Source organism: Triturus cristatus, chromosome 5_1, assembly GCF_964204655.1.
Source record: "Triturus cristatus chromosome 5_1, aTriCri1.1, whole genome shotgun sequence".
Classification (NCBI taxonomy): Eukaryota; Metazoa; Chordata; class Amphibia; order Caudata; family Salamandridae; genus Triturus; species Triturus cristatus.
Genome location: NC_140587.1, coordinates 515,940,831 through 515,965,482, shown reverse-complemented (window position 1 = coordinate 515,965,482; position 24,652 = coordinate 515,940,831). Strand labels below are relative to the sequence as shown.

The 24,652-nt window shown below is 42.0% G+C and overlaps 1 long non-coding RNA gene across 1 annotated transcript in view; it reads right to left on the bottom strand.

The window, feature by feature from the left end:
• LOC146831144 (uncharacterized) overlaps window positions 1-2,112 on the bottom strand; it is a 64,059-nt gene extending 61,947 nt beyond the window's left edge. The window contains exons 1-2 of the long non-coding RNA XR_014961240.1: window positions 1,325-2,112; window positions 1,022-1,063 (exon numbers count right to left, since the gene is read on the bottom strand). This is a non-coding gene — a long non-coding RNA (uncharacterized LOC146831144). The remainder of the gene's footprint in view (window positions 1-1,021; window positions 1,064-1,324) is intronic.
• Between the last annotated feature and the right edge of the window lie 22,540 nt (window positions 2,113-24,652).

Genomic DNA, 24,652 nt, shown 5'->3' with positions numbered 1-24,652 from the left:
TTGCTTCTACTACGGCCTGCTGGAGCTTAAGAATTTTCTCTTTCCTTGATTTAACTAAAGAGGCGGATAGTGCTATCATTTGCCCATGAAGGGCAGCCTTAAATGCCCCCCGAACAGAGAAAATTTCTGCCGTATCTATATTAATCTTAAAAAATGTAACGATACAATCTTTTGTATTAGCCACCCATTGATGGTCGTGCAAAAGGAGCCGATCTATCTGCCACCTGGATCTTGGCCTCTTATTTACGCCGATTTCTATACTGAGTTTAGTGAGAGAATGGTCGGAAAATGGATTAATATCGATATCAGAGGTTGTACAGCCCAGGGACATCTGTCAAGTTGCTAGGTAGGATGCTACTGGAAAGATTAGGGACCTGGCCAGCTGAAAGCCACATGCTTACTGATTCACAATTTGGCTTTAGGAGTGAAGTTGGCACCCTGGAGCAATGTACTAATCTACATCTCCTCATGAGCAAATACACCATAGCAAAGAAAGACCGTTTGTGTTTTGCCAATCTAAGCAGTGCGTTCAGTTTAGTTAATCATGCCAAGCTGTGGGAAACTTTGGCACAGCTGGGTGCCTCTTCAGATGTTATTTCCTTCTTATCACAGTTATATGGTCATGTGACTGCCCCTGTTCGCTATGGTGTAAATGGTGATTGCACCTCAGGGTTCAGAGTTATGAGAGGTATACAACAAACAAGGGTGCGTTCTCGTACCCTTTTTGTTCTCATTCTATGTGAATGGGTTAGATGATCTCTTACAACAATGGAATGCAGATCCCTCCACAGTTCTCAGACGCCTCACCCCTATTCTTGTGTATGCCGATGAGAGAATATTACTAACAAGGAATCAAACGGCCTACAGAGTTTAAGTGATGCTTTTATTACATTCATGGAGGGAAAAGAAATTAAACTAAATCTGTCTAAAACCTATGTCATGGCTTGTGGTACAGATAACATGAAGAAGAAAACTCACTGCATTAAGGGCCAGGCATTAGTGAAAAGATAGCTGTTCCTACCTTGGCGTTCAGTTCACTAAATCTGGTGCATGGAGTCCTCACCTAAAAATGTGTTAACTGAAATGTATTAGAAGCACAGAAACATATTTAGATTTACATTTAAAATTAGAAACAAACCCATAAAAGAGATGCTGCTATTTTATAAAAGCAACTGCATCACCAATATTACTTATTGTTCTAGCTTGTGGGGGCTGTCAAATAGTAAAATATTGCAAACACTGGAAAATAACTTCTTCCATCGACTATTGGTAGTACCCCGATGTAAGGAATTGCCCCAGACCCCTATATCAAACCCCGACTTACCTCCCGACTCCCGCCATGGTCTCTAATCCTTCCTTGTCTCGATGAGGACAACAGGGGCCGGAAAACAAACAGAACATTAAAAGCAGACTCCAGTTTGCTTGCACAGGACGGAATTGAGGGCGTGCAACAGACGGACCAATCAGGAAACAGGGAGTTGGCATGGTATGCCCAGACGTGGGTCCCTTGCTCACTTTGCCACTGGATTCAAGCTAGCCTGGCTGATGACGGCTGAAATGCCAGAAACCGGTCCTAGGAAGCTTGTTTCCGGTCCAGGGAAGGCATGGCTTGGCAGTTCGGACTGGACTGTTCCCATGAGGCACAGGGTCAGACTGATTTGCATATGCCCATGTCTGAACTGGGGTGGCGGAGTGAGCTAAAGAACGGTGATGGATTAAACCCAGATCAGTTGACTGGCGGTGAGTGCTTGCAATGTTCAACACTCTGTCCATCATCCCCTTTGGTTTTGCCCGGAGAAAAGGAGCCAAAGAGTGAGAGGAGGGGGAAGGTTTTGAACGCGGAAGACTCCAACGTGGAAGATGCTGAGAAGAAGGACCTGTTCCCAGAATGCAGAGAGACAGTCAAGAGAGACGAGGGGCTTAACCCACCAGGATCATGGGAAAGCGGCGCCGAAGCCGAGGGAACTCCCAATGTATAAAGCGAGGAGTGGTGGTCCCCTGGAGAGGATGTGCAGGAGCAGCCGCAACTCTGGAGAGTTGCTGCAGAGGCACTTCGTGACACAGAAGAGAGTGAAGGTGGGGAAGTTAGGAGCAAGGGTGGGAAATAGAGGGTATTGCACCTTCTGCGCTATCTTTGGGGGTTTTCATATTCTATGTTTCTTTTCTGAGCTCCTGTGACTATTTCAGAGAGAGAGAGAAGTTGCATGCAGAAGCCTTCCTTCCTCTTTTCCCCCACCACACCACAGAGCGCACAAGAGAAGTGCAAAAGAGGAAAGAACAGCCCAATGGCACTAATCAGGTCGTAACAGAGGAACTGGAACTGGGCACGAAACCAACAGCTATTTTTTTTTCTATTATTCATTCAATTTCCTCCACTTGCGTGTGATGAAGGTTGTTGTGCCGAATCGCTGTGAGGCAACCTTCATACTTACCGTTTCTTTTCTTTTGTTGTTCTGCTGCCTCCTCAAGCCTCCTGGGACCCCTCCAGAGTACCAGAACGTCTAGAAGAGACTGAAGAAGAAGGATTAGTGACAAAGAGTCCATGCTTGTTTAACTTAATTCATTACCTGGAATAAAGATACCCCAATATTGCATTACACCTTTATGGCCTCCTCGCTTCTGTTTCCGCCCATCCCTCCGACACCCGATCTATTTCTTTCTATATAGTTATAGCGAACTTGCAGTTCTCCACATTAATGATACCATTCACATTAATGTACATTTGTTTTGGTACAGTATTTGGACTAAATCTGGAACCAGGTTTACTAAAGAGATAATCAAAGATTGCTTGGCTCTTGGTGGTAGAGATAAAATCCCCTGGTTTGCTCATGTTAAAAGCCTCCTGACTGTAATAGACAAAAACTCCTCACCAGAAGATTCAACAAGTATTTTATATTATAATAAAACAGAGCTGAAGATGCTCCTTATGGGCTACAGGGACGCTAAGAGGGATTCCAGGAACAGTGTCAAGACAACAATGCAAACGTACTGGAGACAATCTGTATAACGATATTCCAAGCTACTTACTACTTGTAACTAATGCACAGGAAAGGTTTTATCTTACAAGGCCTCGGTTGGGTATTTTACATTTTGCAGTAGCGTTTCCAAGAATGGGTGTGCGGAAAAAGAACTTACCAAAATGTCCCAGTAATGGTAAGTCTGTGCAATTAACCGAGCACTTCATCTTGTTTTTCACATTTTATCAGTACCTCAAGAATTGATTTTTAAATCCAGTTTTTATAGCACCTAAACTGTTTTATTTTAAGGATGCTTTTAACTATCTATGCACTTTAACTACAGCAGAATTATGCTTTGCAGTATCTACATTTGTTTGTTATTCCATTAAGTGAAGGAAAATATCTACTTATTTATTAACATTGCACTGCGAGTCAGACTAATAATATATGCCTTTTTGCACAGTATAATGTTTTGAAGTAGAATATTAAATCTCTTTGATCAATATATATTTTTCCTGTTATACCGCTGTAACTTGGTTGCATTTCTGCATTATTTTATGTTTCATGAATTGTAATTTTATTTTACATTTTATGCACAGGACTGTGTTTTATGTGTGTATCTTTAATGGAAATATTTCCCCAAAAATATTATTTGAATGAACTGCTCCAGTGACTAATTAAAGCAAAGTGCAAGGTGCAATATATAAGACAACAACAAAAGTTTCATGAGCAAACTCAACAGTAGGCAAAAGAAAAATAAGAGGCACTGAAACCAGCTTGACATTCACACCTAGGATAAGTGCTTAGTTTAAATTTTACCTTTGGAGATAGTGTTGATGCAGACAGCTGCTCCGGTGACTAAGAAAAGCAGAGTGCAAGTGCAATATATAGAATAGCTTGATGGGAGCAAGGACTCGTAGAAAAGAGACGTGCTCGGAAGCTAACCTCTCATTTAACTCCCTAACGATATTAATTGTGTATTCTGTAAAACTAATCCGCACCACATAAAAATGAGGGTTAGAGAAGCTTGCCTAGGTGTTTACTAATGTGAGTAACTCGATTGAATTTCTATAAATGGCTGCAAACGGGAAATCTTTATTGCGCATGCGTCAACTGCATCTACACAGTATGGCGAGCTGTCGCTTGGAGGGAAATTCTTGCACATGAGCAGAAGAGACTAACATGGAGTCTTGAAGACTCGCGTGCATGGCATCTGCTTAGCTGAAACTAAATCGAGCTATTCTACTAGTGCTAATGCGGAGAAAGTATTAATAAATAAAAGGGGTTAGAGTAGAGATGGGTGCTATACAGAGAAACCATTTATTTTTGAAAATAACATTTCTGTTTCTGACTTTCTTATTAGTGCACATTTGGGCCTCTCCTGTGTGTCCAGAGTTTGTTAAACATGTGACCCCCGCGCATGCCTGTTGAAATTGAGCCGGAAGAATGACGATGCACTTGAATGTGGTCTAAGGACACAAAAGTTACATACCCTGGGAACAAGCACGGAAGACCTCTGGATGAATGGATTTTCACAACAAATAAAAACAATAAAATGTGAATACGGGTGGGAATAAAGTTTTTGAATAAAAATTAAGGGGTTGGATTTATGAACAATGAGTTGATAGACTAAGATGATATATAAGCATGTTGTGATGATCTTCCCTCTTGCCTGCCAATCAGAATTAGTATTTTTGTGATATTGAAACTTTAAGGGGTGGTACATGAATTACGAAGGATATAATTGAGGTAGTCTTAGTTAGTTAGTCAGACGGAGATTTGCTGAATGCTGCAGAGCTCGGGATGCTGTCGGAGTAACAAGAGATGCTGATGAAGAATTGAATGCAGAACGATCTATCTTAAATTAATTGATTTAGAAGAAGATCGCGGAAGAATCTCGAGGAGGAAGAGAGTGTCAGAGAAGGGTGCTACGCGGACATTGGTGTCAGAGAGGTCATATATGTTATGTTATGTTATGTTAAATAGTTTGTAGAGCGCGTGAATCACCCCCGTAGGGGTCTCTCAGCGCTGGCAGAACTGTGCGAGAATATAAAAGAGATGTCACTCCGTAAACATGGTGGTTTTCAGAATCTTCCTAAACCTGAGGTAGTTAGAGCATTGTCTGAGCACGAGGGGGAGCTGATTCCAAACCAGCGGGGCTTGATAGGAAAAAGATCTACCTCCCATCCGTGCTTTCTTTATCCTGGGAATAAGTAGCAGAGATTTGGAGCATGATCTCAGTTCACGGTTAGGGGTATATCGGTGGAGCCTTTCAGCAAGATATATCGGTCCGGGGCCCCACAAAGCTTTATGTGTCAAGCAACAGAGCTTAAACAAGACACGTTTCCACACCGGCAACCAATGCAAGCGAAGGAGCAGCGGAAGAGAGGCTGATCTGAACGGAGCGTTGGTAACCAGTCGTGCAGCGGTGTTTTGCACCACCTGCAAGCGACTGATGGCAGATTCATTAGTTGCGACCAAAAGAGCATTGCAGTAGTCCATTTTATTCAACACAAGAGCTTGGACAAGCGTCTTGCGAAAAGAATCCGGGAGGAAAGGAAGGGCTTTCCTCAAGAGGCTCAGAGTGTAAAAGCAAGCACTGACTGTATGAGATACATGATCAGTCATAGTCATGGCCTGATCAAAACGAACACCGAGGTTCTTTACTGTTAATTTGGGTTGGGGAGCTGGGCCCAAATCAGTTGGCCACCAGGAGGGAGACCACATAGTGATGGCATCTCCATAGAGAATAATCTCTGTTTTGGTGGCATTCAGCTGAAGATAGTTACCGCTCATCCACTTCGAAATAGCTAGCATACCCAGAGAGAAGGTGGATTGAGCTGTCGGAGAGGATTTGTCAAAAGGGAAGATCAATTGGGTATCATCTGCATAGGACACGGGGATGAACCCAAGAGATCTTAGAAGAGAGGCGAGGGGGGCCACGTAGATATTAAATAACGTTGGGCTCAAACAGGAGCCCTGTGGCACACCCTTGTTCAAGCTTTCGGTGGTGGAGCGGAGAGGACCTAGGTTGAGAGTTTGTGTGCGTTCAGAGAGGAAGCTAGTTACCCAGCTCATCGCCATTCCCCCTAGTCCAGTTGCTTTTAATCTTCCGAGCAAGGTCAGATGGTCCACCGTATCGAAAGCGGCGGAGAGATCTAACAAGACTAAGATGGCAGATTGTCCCTGATCAAGAGTCCGTCTGATGCAATCGGAAACTGCTACCAGAGCGGTCTCGGTACTATAGTTAGCACGGAACCCTGATTGAGACGGGTCCAAGTAACCAGTTGTCTCGATATGGTTAGAGAGATGTTTATTCACGTGTTTCTCTAAGACCTTGCTCAGATAAGGGAGGAGGGAGATAGGGCGCAGATTGGAGAGGTCGTCCATAGGGAGTTTATTATTTTTTCGCAAAGGGATGACCTGTGCTCCTTTCCAAGCAAGGGGAACCTGCCCCTTACTTAAGGAGGCATTAAGAAGTGAGCTGACGGAGTCTGCAAGTACGAGTGCGACAGATGCCGAGATTTTTGCGGGCATAGCATCAAGAGGGGAGCCGGATTTAACATTGAACAGTAGTGCGATGGTCTCGTCCCGTGAGAGGGGTGGAAAGGCCAACAGAGTTGTATATTTGGCAGCGGGGGAATCGCCAGTGTCATCAGGCCGTATAGTGAGGGGGGTTTTAGAAAATTTATCATAGATATTGTTGATTTTTTGAATAAAAAAGGAACTGATTTTATTGCAAAGAGGCTGGGAGTAATTATTATCCAAATCACAAGCTTTGGGGCAAATAAAATCTTGCAGAATTTGGTGAAGAATTTTTGGGGCATTGCCTGCCTGACTTAACTGAGAGGCTATATATGATTTGCGGGCTTGTTTTATTTCATTATGGTAGCGGGTGCGGGCAGCTCTATAGTTCAGTTTATCGGTGTCAAGATGCGTGCGACGCCACCTTCTTTCCAAGTTCTTGCAGCGGCTTTTGGTTGTACGTAATTCGGGAGTAAACCAGGCAGCCAAATAGCTCCTAGAAGCTTTAGTACAAATCTTAACTGGGGCAATAGAATTAATGGTCGCTAAAACAGAAGTGTTAAAAAGGGTAAGGTTGTCTTCCATATTATTTGCCTGGGGGTACCTCGGGGGCATGAAAGCAGTTGAGAAGGATTCAGGATGTATTTTGTACCATTGTCTATAGGAGAGTTGGGTGTGTGCTACCGATAAGGTGGACTTGGGCGGGCATTGCACATAAAAGTCAATAAATGCATGATCTGTCCAACACATAGGGCGGGGAGCCTTGCAGATAAGCCGATCAGTGTTGGAAAAAATTATGTCAATGGTATGTCCTGCCGAGTGTGTAGGGCCATCATTCTTTTTAGTAAGGTGCAATGTAGATAGATCAGAGATAAAGGCTGATATTTCTGGGAGTGAAGGGTTTTCGCTATGTATGTTAAAATCTCCCAGTAAAAGGAAATTCTTGGAGGCAATCGCGTGAGGGGCTATTATTTCCATTAGTTGTAAGGCAAAGTCCTTTACAGGGCCAGGGGGACGATAGACCAATGCCCCTTTCCATGAATCAAGAGTGGCCATTTCCATTTTAAAAATCAAAATTTCAATTTGGGCGTTAGCCCGTTGGTCTAAGATGGTAATTTTGGCGCGCTCATTATGGATTATGGCAACTCCCCCACCTGTTTTCAACTGTCTATCAAGTCGCAGGATCTTATAACCATTAGGAATAGCGATCTTGATATCAGGGCCGCTAGAGGGCTTCAACCAGGTCTCAGTTAAAAAACCCACATCAGGTAAGTCAGTATTTAGTAGGTCCCAAATCTCCAAGGCATGTTTAGGGAGAGATCTCACGTTACCTAAAAAACCCTTCCAGGAATTACACTGGGTAGTCTTAGTTTTAGAAGTTGGGCTATGACTGATGGTTTTAGTATCTGAAGAGATGGAGTGCACAGTATCAGGATTTTGTGAGTTTTCAGCTTCCAAGAGAGTATGAAATCTACATCGTATACAGGATATAGGCCCTTCCAAGGAGTGTAGACCCACAATGGGGCATGACAGGCTAGCCAAGGGGCTTTTAGTTTGTATAAGCCTGAGAGCAGCCTCACTGTAAGAGATTTTAGACTTACAGGAAGAGGGAGTGAAGCCTGCATAGTCCCTGGCGCCTGGCGGTGTCCTGGCGCGGACGGGCGCAGACGGGCTTGCCTTTGGCGCGCCTTCGGCGCGCCGCCGGCGCGCCCGCTGCGCGCGCCCGCTGCGCGCTTGCGCCATGGCCCTCTAAGTAGCGTGTGGGAAGCAGACGCTAGACTGCTCCCCACGTTACCTCCAAGATGGCGGGCGGGCGTGCAAAAGATCGTAAAACACAGTGCAGGAAGCGCAAGCAGCAAAGTCAGCCTTCGTAAGTCAAAAGATTTATATATCCTCTCCTGAATCCTGTCCTGAAGCCTTTGTCACCTGATCTATCCCGGGGGACCCTTACCAGCCCTTTGGCCAGGAGGTTGGTTTTCACACCATCCTAGGTAACTATAAATTTCATGAATGTGCAGATGTTCTTTTCTATCTGTCCTCCCCTTTCTGAGCATAAGTCATTGCAAAAGTACAAAGTATGTGTTTGATGATTGATTAACGGAATCCTCTCTCCTATGAGTGACGATTGACGAGTGACGATGACTGTACTGTACTTTGAAAGTGGTTCGCATGAAATTAATTTAGATAAAGACTTAAAATTTTTCCAGAGTCTGTGGTCATTTCACTTTAATAATAGAGGATTGATTTATGTCATTTCACCATCAACTAGTTCAACTAATGGTCCATCGACCAGAGGAAAAAACCTTTTGATCCATGAAAGGTTAGTTAGGAATGAGGGATAACTAATCTTAAATTTAAAAAAAACATAAACTTTGACTCCAGCGGTTTTACCCAACTGTGTGTATGTGTTTATGGGCCCAGGTGAGTATATGGTATTGGAGTATCTTATGTTGGTGCGCCGCTGTATCAAGCTGCAGGTGTTTCATAACAAGCTCAACTGTAAACAAAAAGCAGATAACTGGTACTAAAACCAGGAACATGAAAAGTGCTTCCTTAAGCTTGAGACAATTGAATAAAAGTTTGCAGTGGAGAGCTGTAGTACTAGCAGACAATCCTGTAAAGTGCTTGAACCAGTGGCTTGGATCACAAAGAGCAATTTGAAGGGTGGCAGCAGAATTTTATCAATGGAAGGTAGGTGCGAGAGCCTGAAGCTTACACCTGGGGCAAGCACCTAGTTGACGATTTACATTTAACGGTAAAGCTAGCGCAAACAACAGCTTCAATGACTAATAAAAGCCCGTTTGTGACTGCACAAGCACTTTGCCCTCAGCCAAGGGGACTACATCCCCCATTGCACAAAGTGTCAGGAGAGGCCAACGCGAATCCCGACGCGCCAGCGTCAAATAAAGGCTTCTTCAGACTCCTGCGGTGCGAGAGCCCGTTTGTGACAGCACAAGCACTTTGCTCTCAGCCCTCAGCCCAGGGGACTACATCCCCCATTGCACAAAGCACCAGGAGACACCAACGTGAATCCCGATGCGCCAGTGGCCCATAAATGCTTCTTCAGACTCCCGCGGAATGGGAGCCCGTTTGTGACTGCACAAGCACTTTGCCCTCAGCTCTCAGCCCAGAGGACTATATCCCCCATTGCACAATGCGTCAGGAGGCGCCAACGCGAATCCCGACTCGCCAACAGCGCATAAAGGCTTCTTCGGAGGTGCGCAGGAATGCCCGGGCCATGCACAAGCCAAGGGCGGGCCCATTTGCGCCTGTCCGCGCACGAACGGGGCCGCGCTCGAACTGGTTCACGATGATCACATGTGATCATTGTGAACAGTCCAGTACATAAGGAAAACTTCATTTAAGTAAGCCTGAATTGCTACCTTAGAAATACATGTTATTTCACTAGCATTAAGGTGGACTTGGACTGGACAAGACTTGAACTTTAATCTGAGTTTTTTAATTGGTTTTTCATATTAATCTGTTTAAACAACAGTATTATATTGTGTAAGAATTTGTAAGGGTTAACATAATAATTTTGATTTTAATACGGTATTGTATTTATTTTGAATTGGATTTGTTTTATTGGTGTTTACTTAGCATCCAGCACTTTGCACTTTGTATCTAGTGCCCTGTATCTTTGCATTTTAAAGTTAAATTGCATGTACCTTATACTTGGTACTCTGTACCTCCATCTCTCCTAACTTACTTTCGAATAATTTACCTGGTTATCACCCTATCTTAAAACACATATGAGCAAGACCATAGGGGGTGAAAATGGTTAAGCGTAAAATACGGAGGAAATAGATAGAACATAACGCCGCCTATCTTTGGGCCCAGGTATGGTGGCAGAAGGGGCAACAGGAGAGGTTAGTGGATTAGTGCAGGATGGTGGTGCACAGTCACAGTCAAGGGAAACAACTCATACTGAGCAACAAGAGACTTCTAGGATCACCGAAATTATATATTAGAACCTGACCTAGAACCCCATATACCAACTGACCACCCATGCATGCATTCACCTGATGGATTGCCCTCCCCCAAAAGGAAGAGAGGATGTAAGAAGAACCAAGTAAAGGTGGGGAGTAATACAACCATTAATAGAGTGGGAAAAGGACCTACACAGAATTAAATAGATTAAACCTCTGTTAGCCAAAATGAACAAGGCAGTTTCACAAATTCACAAACTACACAAATAATAGATCTTATAGTAACTATGGTTGAGGAGTTATTAAAACCACTTTGTGATAAACTCGATAATTTGGCTAGCGAAGTGTCCAAGATTAGCGACTTTTTAGTGAACACAAACGCCGGTAAAGGGGTAAGGAGGGATGCAGTAATGAGAGGCCCAATTGCACGCCAGCACCAGGTAACAACTACCTTGGATAAGGCAAAAAGCAACGAGTCAGGCAGAGCTCTACTTGGGGGATCCAACAATGTAGCAATTATATGGAGCAAAAATGGAAGCAGCGAGTCAGTAAGCTCTTTCCCTCCTAGACAACAAGCCTCCTTAAATCAACTCCATCAAACTAAAGGGGATGGGCCCGAGGTGGGCCAATTGACTGTAAAGCACACCAAACCAAGAGATAACATGGAAAAAGAGGGAAAAGAAGCTCTATTGATAAATTTGCCACCTGAATGCTGCCCGTATGTCGCAGTTCTGGCTAATGTGCCCCATTTACAGCCCAGCCTAAATAAAACGCATGATACATTAAAAAATAAAGTGATACACTGGCTAGCTAAGAATTGTGGTTATCCGATGGCAGAAGCAAGTCAGATACTTCTAATGAGGAGAGTAAGTTGGATTGGTCTCTAATACAAGAGCCTTCGAGGAGATTGTATTATTTTTAATTTTAGAACCCCAGGTTGGGCCAAAATTACCCTGGATAGAGCCCCCCGACCATTACAATTTGACCAGCATATGTCATTGCAACCACTTGGTTTCTTTTATGGACCTTTAAACCCAACACAATTTAGGGAAGTTGATCAAGGCCATTCTTGTGCAATCCCCAACCTGTCAACTTACCCCCAATATGCAGTAACAGTGTCAAATAGATTCCAAACCCTGAATACCCTACAAGACATTGATTGACAATGAGGTGCCTGTCCCCCTAGCATATGGTCCCTTACAATAGGAAATGATATAGTTGATCATGGAATAGAGGGACAAGCTGTTAATAATTTATCAGAAAATGAACCAATCACTGTCAATAACACTGTTATCATGTATGTAGAGATCCCGACCATGAATATAGATAAAACGAGTAAAGCGAGTCCCTTAGTGTTAATCCAGGACAGATATTAGAAAATGGATATACAATTGTAACCTGGAATATCGCCGGATTAGTAAACAAACAGGATTTACTTGGTTGGGTAGAATTTATTAACAAAGATCACATAATCTGTATGTAGGAAACTTGGTGTACAGATTCTATTAATATTGAACGATTTACCTCATACTGGTTACAAGCAGTACCCTCGCCTGCAGGAAGAGCGAAAGGGGGGCTCCTGACTCTTGTTTCCAATAAGCTACCGACCGTTGTTAAAAGAGCTGTTACAATTGGAGCACACTCCCAGATTATATGGTTGTCTTGCAAAGACTGCAGGGACGTCGTCATAGTTAATTATTACAATAATATGTTTGATCAAACTCACAGTAACATTGTAATTGAGTTAGACAAAGGGCTTGATAACTTGTTAAGTATGACCAGGACTAATACCACAATCATATGGGTTGGGGATTTTAATATGCAAACATGTCCATTATCTATGACTAAAGTCTGAGGGTATAGGAACGACGAGGGCAATGATTGTGTACACTTCCCACATAATGACTATGGCGGTGCTTTAAATACTATGATGGCCAAATACGATCTGGAATTGTTACAATGTGCCTATGATACTTGTGGGGGTTTAATTCCGACTTTTATAGGCTCAAATGCTGGAGCCATTATTCATCATATGTTAATTTCTTCAAGTATAAATTATATGTGTTCCACCCCAAGAATCGCCCAGTTAGCACTCAGCGACTCCAACAGCATTGTTATGTCTACCCATGCCTGGGGCCCAAAAGTTGTATTACAACAAAGCCTTATTACTAATGTTGCCCCTATTAGACCGAATGGGACACAAATTAAATGGAGGGGGTGGATATGACAAAAGTAATACACAAAATGGTCCCTACATGTGGTGTAGAGATTTCCTATTGTCTTAACAAAGATGTTAGTGCCCTCAAGCTGTTGGCAAATGTTAGTACAATTAACCAAGATATTGAAGGAATTTTGACTGCCCCTCTCAGGAAAAAGTAAACAATTTAGGGGCTGGTTTGATTATGCATATTTTCAGGCTCTAAAACTACTGAAACAGGCTTTACATAACAAACCTAGAAATAATGAAATAATTAAAAATCTATGTTTTAATTATAAATCTGCACTGAAAATAAGGAGAAGGGAGTTACAGGAGTTAGCGTGGGACAAGGTATCAATGGCAGCAGGCACAACTAACAACAAGTTATTCTGGGAAACTGTAAACGCGCCATTCTTAAAGAGAGACTCAATTCCTGAGTTACTATCACATGTTAATTGTGAAGCACAGATGATACATTTTTCAAGTATTTTTAACCCGATAGAATATAAAGTATCTAGGCCCCAAAGCCCAACACAGAGTAGATGGCTGGTTATAAATGTTACATTCGTTGAGGTCCAGATGGGATTGACCGGAAGTAAGGGAGGGAAAGCATCTGGCCCTGATGGGGTCCCAGTAGATGTTTATAAAGCAGTTGCAGATTTATGGGGTCCCATCCTTACCAGATTTTTTAATGTAGCCGTGACAGATTCTATACCATCGACATGGGGCAAATTAATTATAATTCCTAGTTTTTAAAAAAGGAGCTAAAAATGATCGCCCTAGTTCACTTCTTGACTCATCAGTAAAGATTATGAGTAAAGTGTTACTGGTAGGATTAGAAGAGTGGGCTAATTAGAATCAGTTACTTTCTCCAGTGCAATAGGGCTTCGGAAAAGGGCTTGGCACAATAGAGCAATGTATTAATTTCGAACTTTTAATGGTAAATATACGTGTGCCAAGCAGGGGAATTTATATCTGTGTTTTGCAGATCTTAATAGTGCCTTTGATCTAGTCGATCATACTATCTTATGGCCGATTCTGGGTAACCTTGGAGCTCCCAAACCTATAATTTTCTTTCAGTCAAGGATGGCAGGATTTTTGCCCTCATTACCTTCAGAAGCAGGACAAGACCTGCCCCCCACATAGAGTTTTGAGAAAGATGACAGGAGGGCCAGGGACATAGTTTCTACAGCCTCCATGTGCTGGACAAAGGAGCACCTTGCATCAATGGTAGCACCAAGGTATTTGTATTTCTGTTCCTTCAAGATCTTGGTGTTGTTGTCACCAGCCACTCGCCATCCTAATTTTCCTGCCCAGCATTATGAGCGTTGCTTTCCTAAGGCTGGCTTCCAGGCAGTTTGCATTGGAGTAAGAGTGCAGCACATTTAATAAGCGCAGTGAAACCTGGTATGGGGAAATGGCAAGCTTTTAAATATGCTGGTCACCAGGATTCATAAAGCTGCTCTTCAATTACTGTGATCCTCATCAACTGCCCAGATCCAGCTAGAATTTAGTCTTCTCGACCAGAAGGTAGCAAGGGCAGTTGCATTCCTAATTTGTTGTCACTAACTCTGGCTCACTAGCAGAGCAGGTTTATGGCCCTATTGTGGGATCAAATTCAATCAAGCGGTGCAAGACAACCCCACTTTCTCTACCTCAAGGACTGCTGCACTGTCTTGAATGCCAGAGAGCTTTGGGCTTCACACGCGAGTCAAAATCCCTTCAAGCAAATCATTAGAAAGCGAGTGTGGTTTCTCTCATGTCAGGCTGACATGGATGTTTTAGCGAAGCGCATGCATGCATGTGCTATCATCAATTCCTATCAACTGAAGCATTTCCAAACATACCTGCAATGCACGGATCCAGAAAGAAAAAAATAAAGGTTATGGAGTGGCCATTTTTGAAACACCTAGGCATGTGGCATTGATCCTTAAAATCCACAATGTGCAGGGGCTATGGAACATATGACAATTCTCTCCAACACTTCATTTGTTGCTGCCCAGCCTTGCTTGAGGAATGGAAAATACTCCTAAAGTCGAAATAGATCAAATTGGAAACACGTTCATGCCACCAGGCAATCATGAATGCCCTCAATCCTCTTAATACAGCTCTCTCATCTCGGTGGTTAAATTTGTGGCTCTAGCGGTGAAGAAGGACTGCCCACTAGTGCAATAGTCCACTAAAGCAAACTTTTTCATCGAATCCTCTGATGCTTAAGGAAGCACTGTGCATGCTCCTGGTTTCAGTGATGCTTATCCGTTTCTTCGTCCACAATCAAACTTGTTTCTGAAATTTCCACTGTTATTTTATCAATTGCACTTTTGACCATGCTTTTTATTAGTCAGTTCAGTTCAACAAGCTTTATTCGGTGTGTAAAACATCCATAAAAGTATAAAAAAAAGATTAAATAGTGATTTGAAAGACAATGTCCGCTATACATAAATCAATCCTATAAATTCCATATCGTTCAGTTGACAAGCACAATTCCTTGTCTTACATCAATTGGTTTTTGTATATATGACGCAACATAAAACATATTCAGGCATTGGGAACTGGAGGCATGAGTTAACTAACGTCCATTCAAAAATGATTAAGAGTGCACATAGTATCTTTCCATTTGCATCAAAGTTAGGTGACCGCCATATAAAAGATATGGTAGATATATATAAGGCTAGATGTGTCGCCATTGCTTTATACGGTGCAGGGGTCTGGGGCCATAACTGTAGCAAGATTTTACAACAGGAAGAAAACCTTTCTTTAAAACACCTCTTAAGCTTACCTACCTCAGCTTCTATTGAAATAACTCATCAAGAAGTAGGTTTAGATTATTTATCTGATCGGATTGCTATGCACCCACTATTGTTATGGAGATCAATTTGGGCCAAAGACAAAACCAAATTTAGCCAAACTGTTAATAAGGACTGTATTCTTTTGGATAAAAGCCTATGTATTCCCTGGGGAAAGTATATTATTGATTTAGATTGTGAATTATTCAAGCTTTCGTTACATGATAAACCAGGACTGGTGATAAATGTATCTAAAGAGGTGATAAGGGATACATTTTTGGCCCACAAAAAAGAGATCCACATGAGGGAAGTAGAGAAGCAAACTACCTTTATATTCTATCAAACAATTGACATCAGAATAGGATTCCAAGATTATTTGTCTACAGTTACTAGGTCTTCACACCGTTTTGTTCTGATTAAACTTCGGTTAGGAATAGTAAGTCACATAGTTTCCTTGCCTATCATAAGAATGCATCCTACTACCCCGTGCCCTTGTGACGAACGGTTGAAACAGAGCACTATGCACTTGTTAAAAAACATGTGAGAACAACCCATGCTGCTATGAAATTACGTATCCCTGGGTCATCAAGAGTAACAAGTAATTGCAGCGCGCGCAACAAAATTCGTTTTATTAATTTTTTTCGTAACTTACCTGAAATCTCCCATTTGCCGCATTTTGCAACCCGCCACCCTGCCCCTCCTCTGTGCCACGTCACCGCCCCAGTAAAACGCCCTACACGGGCCGTCACTTATGCTTACAACAAGCCTTTTCAGCTTTTCAGCTTTTCAGCAACAGGAACATTCAACAGCAATCTGACTTGTGTTTGCTTAACTTTATAATTACCATTTCCATTTGAAAACTTTATTTCGGCATACTGCCATAAAAGCACAATAAAAATATAAAAACATATGTAAAAACAATCATCACATTTTACAAAAAGTGGAATCTTCATCACAACACCCACAGATAAGATCATAAGAATAAAAAAAACAAAGGACTCAGTTTGGCCATCATCTCAACATGCAAAAGTGCAAAGAATAGCCATAAGTGCATCATAGGTGCATCATCTCAAAATGCAAAGTACAAAAAAGTAATGATAAATGCATTCCCCCCCCCAAAAAAGAGGTCCCAGCCGTTCTAAAAGTATAGGCAAATCGTGTTAAAATTGATTGGACAGGAGTAACAGGAGTTTGATCAATAGGCTATAGTTCATTACAAAACAGCTCAGACTATTAAGAGAGCCTTTTTAAGGATCGCATTGCAAGTGCACCATATAGAGAACAAAAAGCGGGCTACAGAGAAAACAATGGGTAATTGAGTATCATATTTAAGAATTCTATAAACCTCATTGCACCTCCCAGAGCCCAGATTTTTGATAAGTTGCTCTAACCAACGGGACCTGGCTCATTTGTATTCTTGACAAAAAAATAGAACATGGGGAGCTGTTTCTATTGCGATATTTCACGCAGGACAGATCTCTATACCAGAGTTTTCCCATTTCTTCGTAAAAGTGCTTAACGGAAGAACCCCATGTCTAAACTGTAAATAGAGTTTCTTAGCTAAAAAGGGTTGTATATCATGCAGAACCAATTTGATGGAATAGCTTTCCCTTACAGCTAGAAACTCAGAAGTTAATCGGCCCAGAGTAGGGCTCCTAATAAGAGCCAAAAGCTTGAATTCTCTATAACTCATTGCCAATTCCTTCTTAGTAATCGAAATGGAGCATTCTTCTGGAGCACTCCAAAGAGTAGATCTGCCAAGGGTCTTACATGTATCTTTTACAAATCTGAGCTAGAAAATTTTTTGGGCTCCCGGTAGCCCCATCAATTCTTGCAGTTCCTCCCTAAAATGTATAAATTCTGGGGTGCTCCATAGGCGCCCCCAGTATAGTATTGGTTTTAGGGAGGCTTCATCCGCAATGGGTCTTAGACCTAGATCCATACGTAATGGAACTAGAGAAGTACTAGATGGTAACATAATGAGTTGTCTGATGAAACTATTTTCAATACATGTTAGCCTATTTAATGCACAGCGGCCCCATAGCTCTGCCCTGTATAAAGTAGCACTCCTTGCCTGTACTTTGTATAATTCCAGGGCGGGGCTGACCACACAATTTGCTGCACTCCTGTAAAAGTTTTGTATACCTCCTGCTACCTGAGTCAGTTTTAGACTGGCTTTAATAAGTTGTACGCCCCAATCCATTCTTTCGGTAAGTGTAATGCCCAAGTAATCAAAGGTATTAACCTTTTCTAAAGCTTGCCCATTTAGGCTTGGGTTTAAGCGAGTGGTACTGCCTGTGTTAAAGGCTATCATTTTAGTTTTCTGGCGATTAATCTCCAGGCCCCGATGCTTGCAGAAGACACCAAAGTTGTCAAACATCAGCTGTATCCCCATAGGGGACTTGGCAAGCCATAAAGTGTCATCCACAAACATCAGGGCCGGTATTTTTCTATTGGCCAACCTAGGGGCATCAATATTCTTCCCCGCATTAAGTGCGTCCACTAGGCCATTGATATATAGGGAAAAAAAGAGTAGGTGCCAGGACACAGCCCTGGCGCACACCCCTCTCCACCGGGATAGGAGATGTTAGTCCACCCACTTTGCCATAACGGATTTGTGCAAAGTTGTTTAAATGCAAGCGTTGGGTCAACTGGCAAAGATATTCTGGAGCTCCCATATCTTGCAGAGTTTTCCAGAGCTTATCCTGCGGTACAAGGTCGAACGCAGACTTCAGGTCTACAAAAATGAGGTATAACCTGCCTCGTTCTATTTTTACTGTTTTCCAGTAAATCATTTGTAGCCTTTATCGACATACGTTCCCTGAAACCAACTTGGAGAGGGGTGCCAACATTAAAGTCTTCCATCCAGGCCTGTAGGCGCGCTAGAAGAACACGAGCAAATACTTTTTTGGACACATCTATTAAGCTAATGGGGTGATAATTAACAGGCAAAAGGGGTGAGCCTTTCTTAAAAATAGGTATTATTTCTGCCCCAGCCCACGAGTGTGGAATTGACATCCCTTGTAGAATTGCGTACATTTAAGATCCATAGTACTGAGAAATCTTTCTACAAGGTGTGTTACTCCTACCACAGTCCACCCCCTGTGGGATAGATGTGCCAATGTTGATTCAATGACCTGTTATGACTTTCACTGAAGTTGGATCTACAACCCCACCTAAACTTTCAACACAGGACCGCTGGAAGAATCTACCATTTTGTGAATTCATTTTTAAAATGTAAGCTTCTTTACCTTCTAACTATGATTCATTCCATCATGGTTCCTATGCTGTACCAGAAGTGTGAGAAAAAAAGGTCACCTATGAAAAGCGACGTCTATCTAGTCTTGAGCCTATAATAAAGTCATTAACAGATGTAAACAAAGAAAGACAAACAAATAATGCTTGTCTTCCAGCAGTTCGTCCATTCATATACAACTATGCTAAAGGTCATTAAGAGGGGATATCCCATCAAAGAGCAAGAAGATCAAAATGTCTATCCTCCTCATGGAGGAAATTTAAATATAAAATCACCAGTACTAATCATGTCCAAAGACAGCAAGACAACATAGTAGCATTTACAGTGGGGGAGAACTGGTCTATTGTGAGTTTCCTGCTAAGGGAAAAGGAAAAAAAGTACACTTTCATGACATGCATCTGAAAAGGACCATTATGCTGCGACCATTTCTCAGTAAGGAATGCCTGCATGATATTAGAGCACTGCATGTGTTTTTGGCCTTAGTTTTCAAGGTGGGAAATACACAAATAGATTAACACTGGACGGTCCACTGTAAGAACTGAGACATTAACAAGCTTTACAAACTCCTGAAACCTCTCAAATGGCAAGGAATTTAAATCCAAGGTTTCCTGCACTTAATCCACATCTTCATCATAAATAAATTACGCAAAATCAATATAATTTTGCAGATAGTTTTAGTCCTGCAATATTCTGTAGCAATAACTAATTTCTTTACTACTGGATGACTGGAAAAGTCCCACCTATTCTTCACTAAAGCTCTCCTCAGTCCAACCTTCCCTTCTTTATAAGGGTAGCCTGATTTTCTCTGCTTCTCGTCTACTTATACCTCTCACTCAGTGATCCAAGGATATTTCTGCTTCCAGGGTTTCCCAATGACAAATCCCAGGTGTTTATACTAGTATGACATTTATGCAAAATATCTGCAATTTGATTGCATATCGAGGTTACTACCTCTTGTTCTGTAGTAGATTTCCTTAATTTCCTTAATCTCCAGATATGCCAGTTCTCCCACTGATTGCACCCAGAATGTTACATATCTTCTATTTAGTATATCCTAGGATGCTTTGGAGGAGTACAGTATTCAGAAGTCTCCCAATTAGATGTCCACATTCTGTGAAACACTTCTCAAGGAGGAAAACTGCAGTTGGAGGTTCATTCTGTTATTGCAAGACATTGTATAAGCAGTAGACACTCAGATTGGTTGCTACATTTCCACGTCTGTGACAAGAACAGTACCGCAAGTTGTCCTGCCAGATAATGAAGATAAGTCATTTCCAGTAATATGTGAGATACACCAAACATGTACAGCACCCTTAATGTCCCTTATCAGTTTGGATGTACTAGGGTTTAGGCAGATAAACCCAGGTAAAGTTTGGATAGTCCTCTACGACATTTTGCAATCTCTTTATATTCTGTGTGTCTTGTATCAACAGCAAGTGTAATTCTAACAAATACAACTCTGGAGGGTGCGGTTTAGTGCCTTATTGTTCTCTTTACAGCCACACTCCCTTCATTCGGGGGATAGCTTAGAATTGCTGTTCTTGCTGTTATTGTTAAAAAGGAGAAATACCTTAAACACTGCCTTAGTTGGACATCATACCCTGCAAATTATTTCCTGCAAGTGGACGATCTTTCTGATTTTGCCAGTTTCGTTAGTTGTTTCTTAGTCGTTCTTGATAATGGGCTTACATTGGCACGGTTGCTTGACAAACCACCTGTGCTTTTTCTAAGGTGGCTTTTTGTGAGGTATCAGCTGTAGATTATAGGTACTTAGGCGAGTGTGAACAGGCAAGACAGCAGCACAGGTCCTATTGTGGGATCAAATTCAATCAAGCGGTGCAAGACAACCCCACTTTCTCTACCTCAAGGACTGCTGCACTGTCTTGAATGCCAGAGAGCTTTGGGCTTCACACGCGAGTCAAAATCCCTTCAAGCAAATCATTAGAAAGCGAGTGTGGTTTCTCTCATGTCAGGCTGACATGGATGTTTTAGCGAAGCGCATGCATGCATGTGCTATCATCAATTCCTATCAACTGAAGCATTTCCAAACATACCTGCAATGCACGGATCCAGAAAGAAAAAAATAAAGGTTATGGAGTGGCCATTTTTGAAACACCTAGGCATGTGGCATTGATCCTTAAAATCCACAATGTGCAGGGGCTATGGAACATATGACAATTCTCTCCAACACTTCATTTGTAGCTGCCCAGCCTTGCTTGAGGAATGGAAAATACTCCTAACAGCAACAACAAGCGTGCTGGGCATGTTTGCATATGACTGGAAATTAGGATGTCTGTGAGTCTTATAACCCCTAACAATAATAGCCTTCAGTTGACCAACACCATCTAATTTGCTTGCTGTCTTCCACAAAGGATTGCTGTATCAGTGTAGGGGACATTGTTTCTCTACAATAGAGTAACAAGCACACACATTGTAAGGTTTAATGGGAGAGTTTGTTGATTTTTGAATCAATGAAAGAAATAAAAGAGGCCAAGAACTGTAATAGGCACAATTGATGCTCAGGCGTATCTGATGAACAGTTAAGAACATTTATTGCTGCAAACTAATGATTTATTGATCAAGTCGAAGACTGATTCTTCCCAACACAGTAATTCAGAATTAACTTTTGATTCTTCATGTGTGGCAATGTGCGCTGCCTCAGTTAATTGGTTCACTTTGGCATCAAGTGATTTCAGGTCCAATTTTTCATGGTAACTAAACTTATTTCTCCATATTTTGGGGTATTTCTTTACAAATGTTGCTTATCCACGCCCCAGAAATCCATTCCTATCAGCACGCAAAATGAGGTGTTTAATCATAAGCCCTCTTAAGATCCTGATTCACAGGAGGATCAGTTGTTAGAGATGGTAACTTAGCTAAGAAGGGCATGTCCTTGGCTGTCCTTAGTGAAAGATGCTATCAGCAGTTTAGATCTTGTCTTCGAAGTTGTTGCTAAAAAGCTAAATGAACTGAGGCACTGTCACACTAAGGTGAAGGAACAGTCTTTAAATCTGGAAACCCGATGTTTGGATTAAGTGCTTCAAAATAATTTGAAGCCAAAAAATGATTTTAGTGGGAGCAATATTCAAATCTTAGGTGCCTAGAAGATCCAGAGTGGGGTAAACCATAAAGTACTAACAGAAAGTCCATCCAAGCCTCTTAATGTTCCTACTGAATTCCTGCTGGAAATTGAAGCGGCACGCAAGTCTCTAGATCCAACACTTTCACCTGCCCAGACATCCATGGTCTTCATAGATCAGCCCTGTGTTTTCAAACTAAAGGGAACATTGCAAAAGTACCCAAGGACCAGAGAGAAGTGACATTAAGGATTGCTATTAATATCACAGATCCAGATAAGAATGGTAACATTACGTTTGTAAATGTATGCAGAAGTAGTACTACCCAAAAGTCAGACCAAGTAAAATGGGCACATCAACCTATGTGGCGAATCAACACACCTCCTGCTAAAGTTACCATAGTCACATAGATTACACACCAGGAATAAGACATAGTGTCAAATCACACACTAGTGTACCCTAACCCACCCAGACACGTAGACACAAAAGAGAAACAATGCATATGTTGACCGGCCTATCCCTAACTTCTTACAGCCATCTTGTATGCAATGTCAAAAACAGCAGCATCCATCTCGCTCATGGCTGGGGCTTAATAGGGGCGATCATAATAGCACATCCCAGCTGCCCCTGCCAGTTATGTGTCACAGCCATGCCTGTCCCAAGCCCACACCAAAAACAATGAAAATCATGTTGTTGTATTGCTAAGTGCCCTCAGCCACCTACCACAATCTCCACTGCTGCTGACTAGCCTGCAGAGCCAAGTGAGCTTGGCACTAAATCCAGATGGACCACAGAACCAGTATGTCACCCTCAAACTAAATCAGTGAATGTCAGTAAATATAACTTTGTGCAAACTAAAGTAGAAATGTAACACAGTCATCACTCTACCACACAAAAGCAAATACACCAGCAGTGCATATGGCACTATAACTGCAATTTTAATGTCAACACCTGAAACATAGTACATACAACTATTATAAACAACACCATGTGTATCATGAACCCCTAAGCTAAACTCACAATCACATCATCACCATAATGTGTCTCTTTCAATCATGAATTACACTGTAACTATGTGTAGGTTACATTGGGAATGGTATTGTACCAAATTCTAACATGTCGCACAGCATTACTTCCAAAGGCATGGATGTATGGTGTGGATTGTCTAAACCTCAACTGTCAACCAGACATTGCTGGTGATGTCAATTTTGTAAGAACTGCAAATCAGAAATAGATCATGGCACCTCGACCTCCAATGTACCATGACAATTTCAACACAGTTTTCAGATACTCCCATTATGGAACTATCTTTCAGCAAGGTCACAATTCTGAATAAAGAAATGCCTGACATCCAGTGTCTTGTCCTCTCAATAGTATGAAGGAACATATAATATCATACTGTCACTCTTCACAGCTGTAGTGGCTAACACTCCCAGTTTGCTAAACTATTTCACAGCCACATGCCCACATCATGAGGCACACTGTAAACCGTTTATAATTTGCGAAGTCAAGTCGCCTGTTGCATTCGCGTGTACGCTGCAATGAGGTACTTTATAAGATTCTCTCACTCCTTGTTAACTACTACTTGCATGTGCATTTAAGATATGATTTGCAATTATGTATCCACCAAAAGTAGTATTTTTTAATTTTGGAGGAACCAGCTCTATCATATATTCCTTCATTCCAACAACCCTCGGGATGCAGTGAAAGACAGCCGCTGAAATAACAAGGTCTGTCCTTACAAGACACATCCATGGGATTGACAGGTAACACATCTTGCTGTCCATTGTCTGTGGCTCTTTTGTAAGCATCATGGGTGTGAAGGAAGTGGACCTTCCCACAAAGTCGTGGGCTTTGAGCCAGAACCTGTTGCAGAGGTCTTCTCTAGGCTTCCTGCAATCTCTGACTCTCCTGGCGGTAGCACCCACTGCAGTGCATTTCTTAGCTATATCTATCCACATTGCTAGGTGTGTATTCTTGCCTCCTCTGAGATTGGTTACCCACAGTGCTGAGGATATTGTTTGGAAATCCCGTCCCCAATGAGGTCCCTTTCTTTCTGAATGAGGCTGCGAGCTCTCCTGGATCTCTAGGTTTTCACAGAAGCAGAATAGAGAAGAATTCTGTTTAAATAAGTGAATAGATAACGAATTGCTGCTTTAGCACTTCTGCCAACTAACTTTCAGTTATGCACAGTTACTGGAAAACCCCTATGCACAGATACACTGCCTGAATTCCTGAAAAAACAGGGGAAAAAGGGAATAGAACAGAACAAGAGGCTGAGTATCCTGTTGGAACCCCTAGTGGTGCAGCACATCAGTTACTGGTTAAAAACATGACTCCAAACAACAGTTTACGAAAAGTGTATTGCCAAGTCCTGTAGGTGTCTAACTACACACAATCTTTTATTCATGCAAAACAAGCAGTGTATTGGGGTGTGCAATGTTCATGTAATTTTCAACAAAAATTATGCAAATTGCATATCCATCATTTCACCCTTTAATTTATCCTGAAATGTAACCTTGCATATATTTTTAGCGTGCGGACGCATTTGAACAAAAGCATAGCCAACAGCCACGCATGTTACGTTGTTCCTGTGCATTCACAGTACGTTTTTACCATGATTGGCACGTAATTACGCAAAGTAGCACAATGGTGTAGTTGTGGACATTTCTCTTAACAAGTGTAACACAATATTCTCAAAATTATGCAAATTACGCCGGTGTAATTTAAAATTTGCCTAGGCCTAAGTATGATGTTCATTGGGGAGAAAGCATGTATGTGTACGTATGATAAGTTGGATTAACTAGACATATGTGCATGGCATAATCAATGATGTGTGCTCCGAAATGTTGTGCATTCACAACGGTAAGACTGGTTGCAGCCTCATGATGGGGCCATAGTGTTGCCACAAGGATGTTAGGTGAG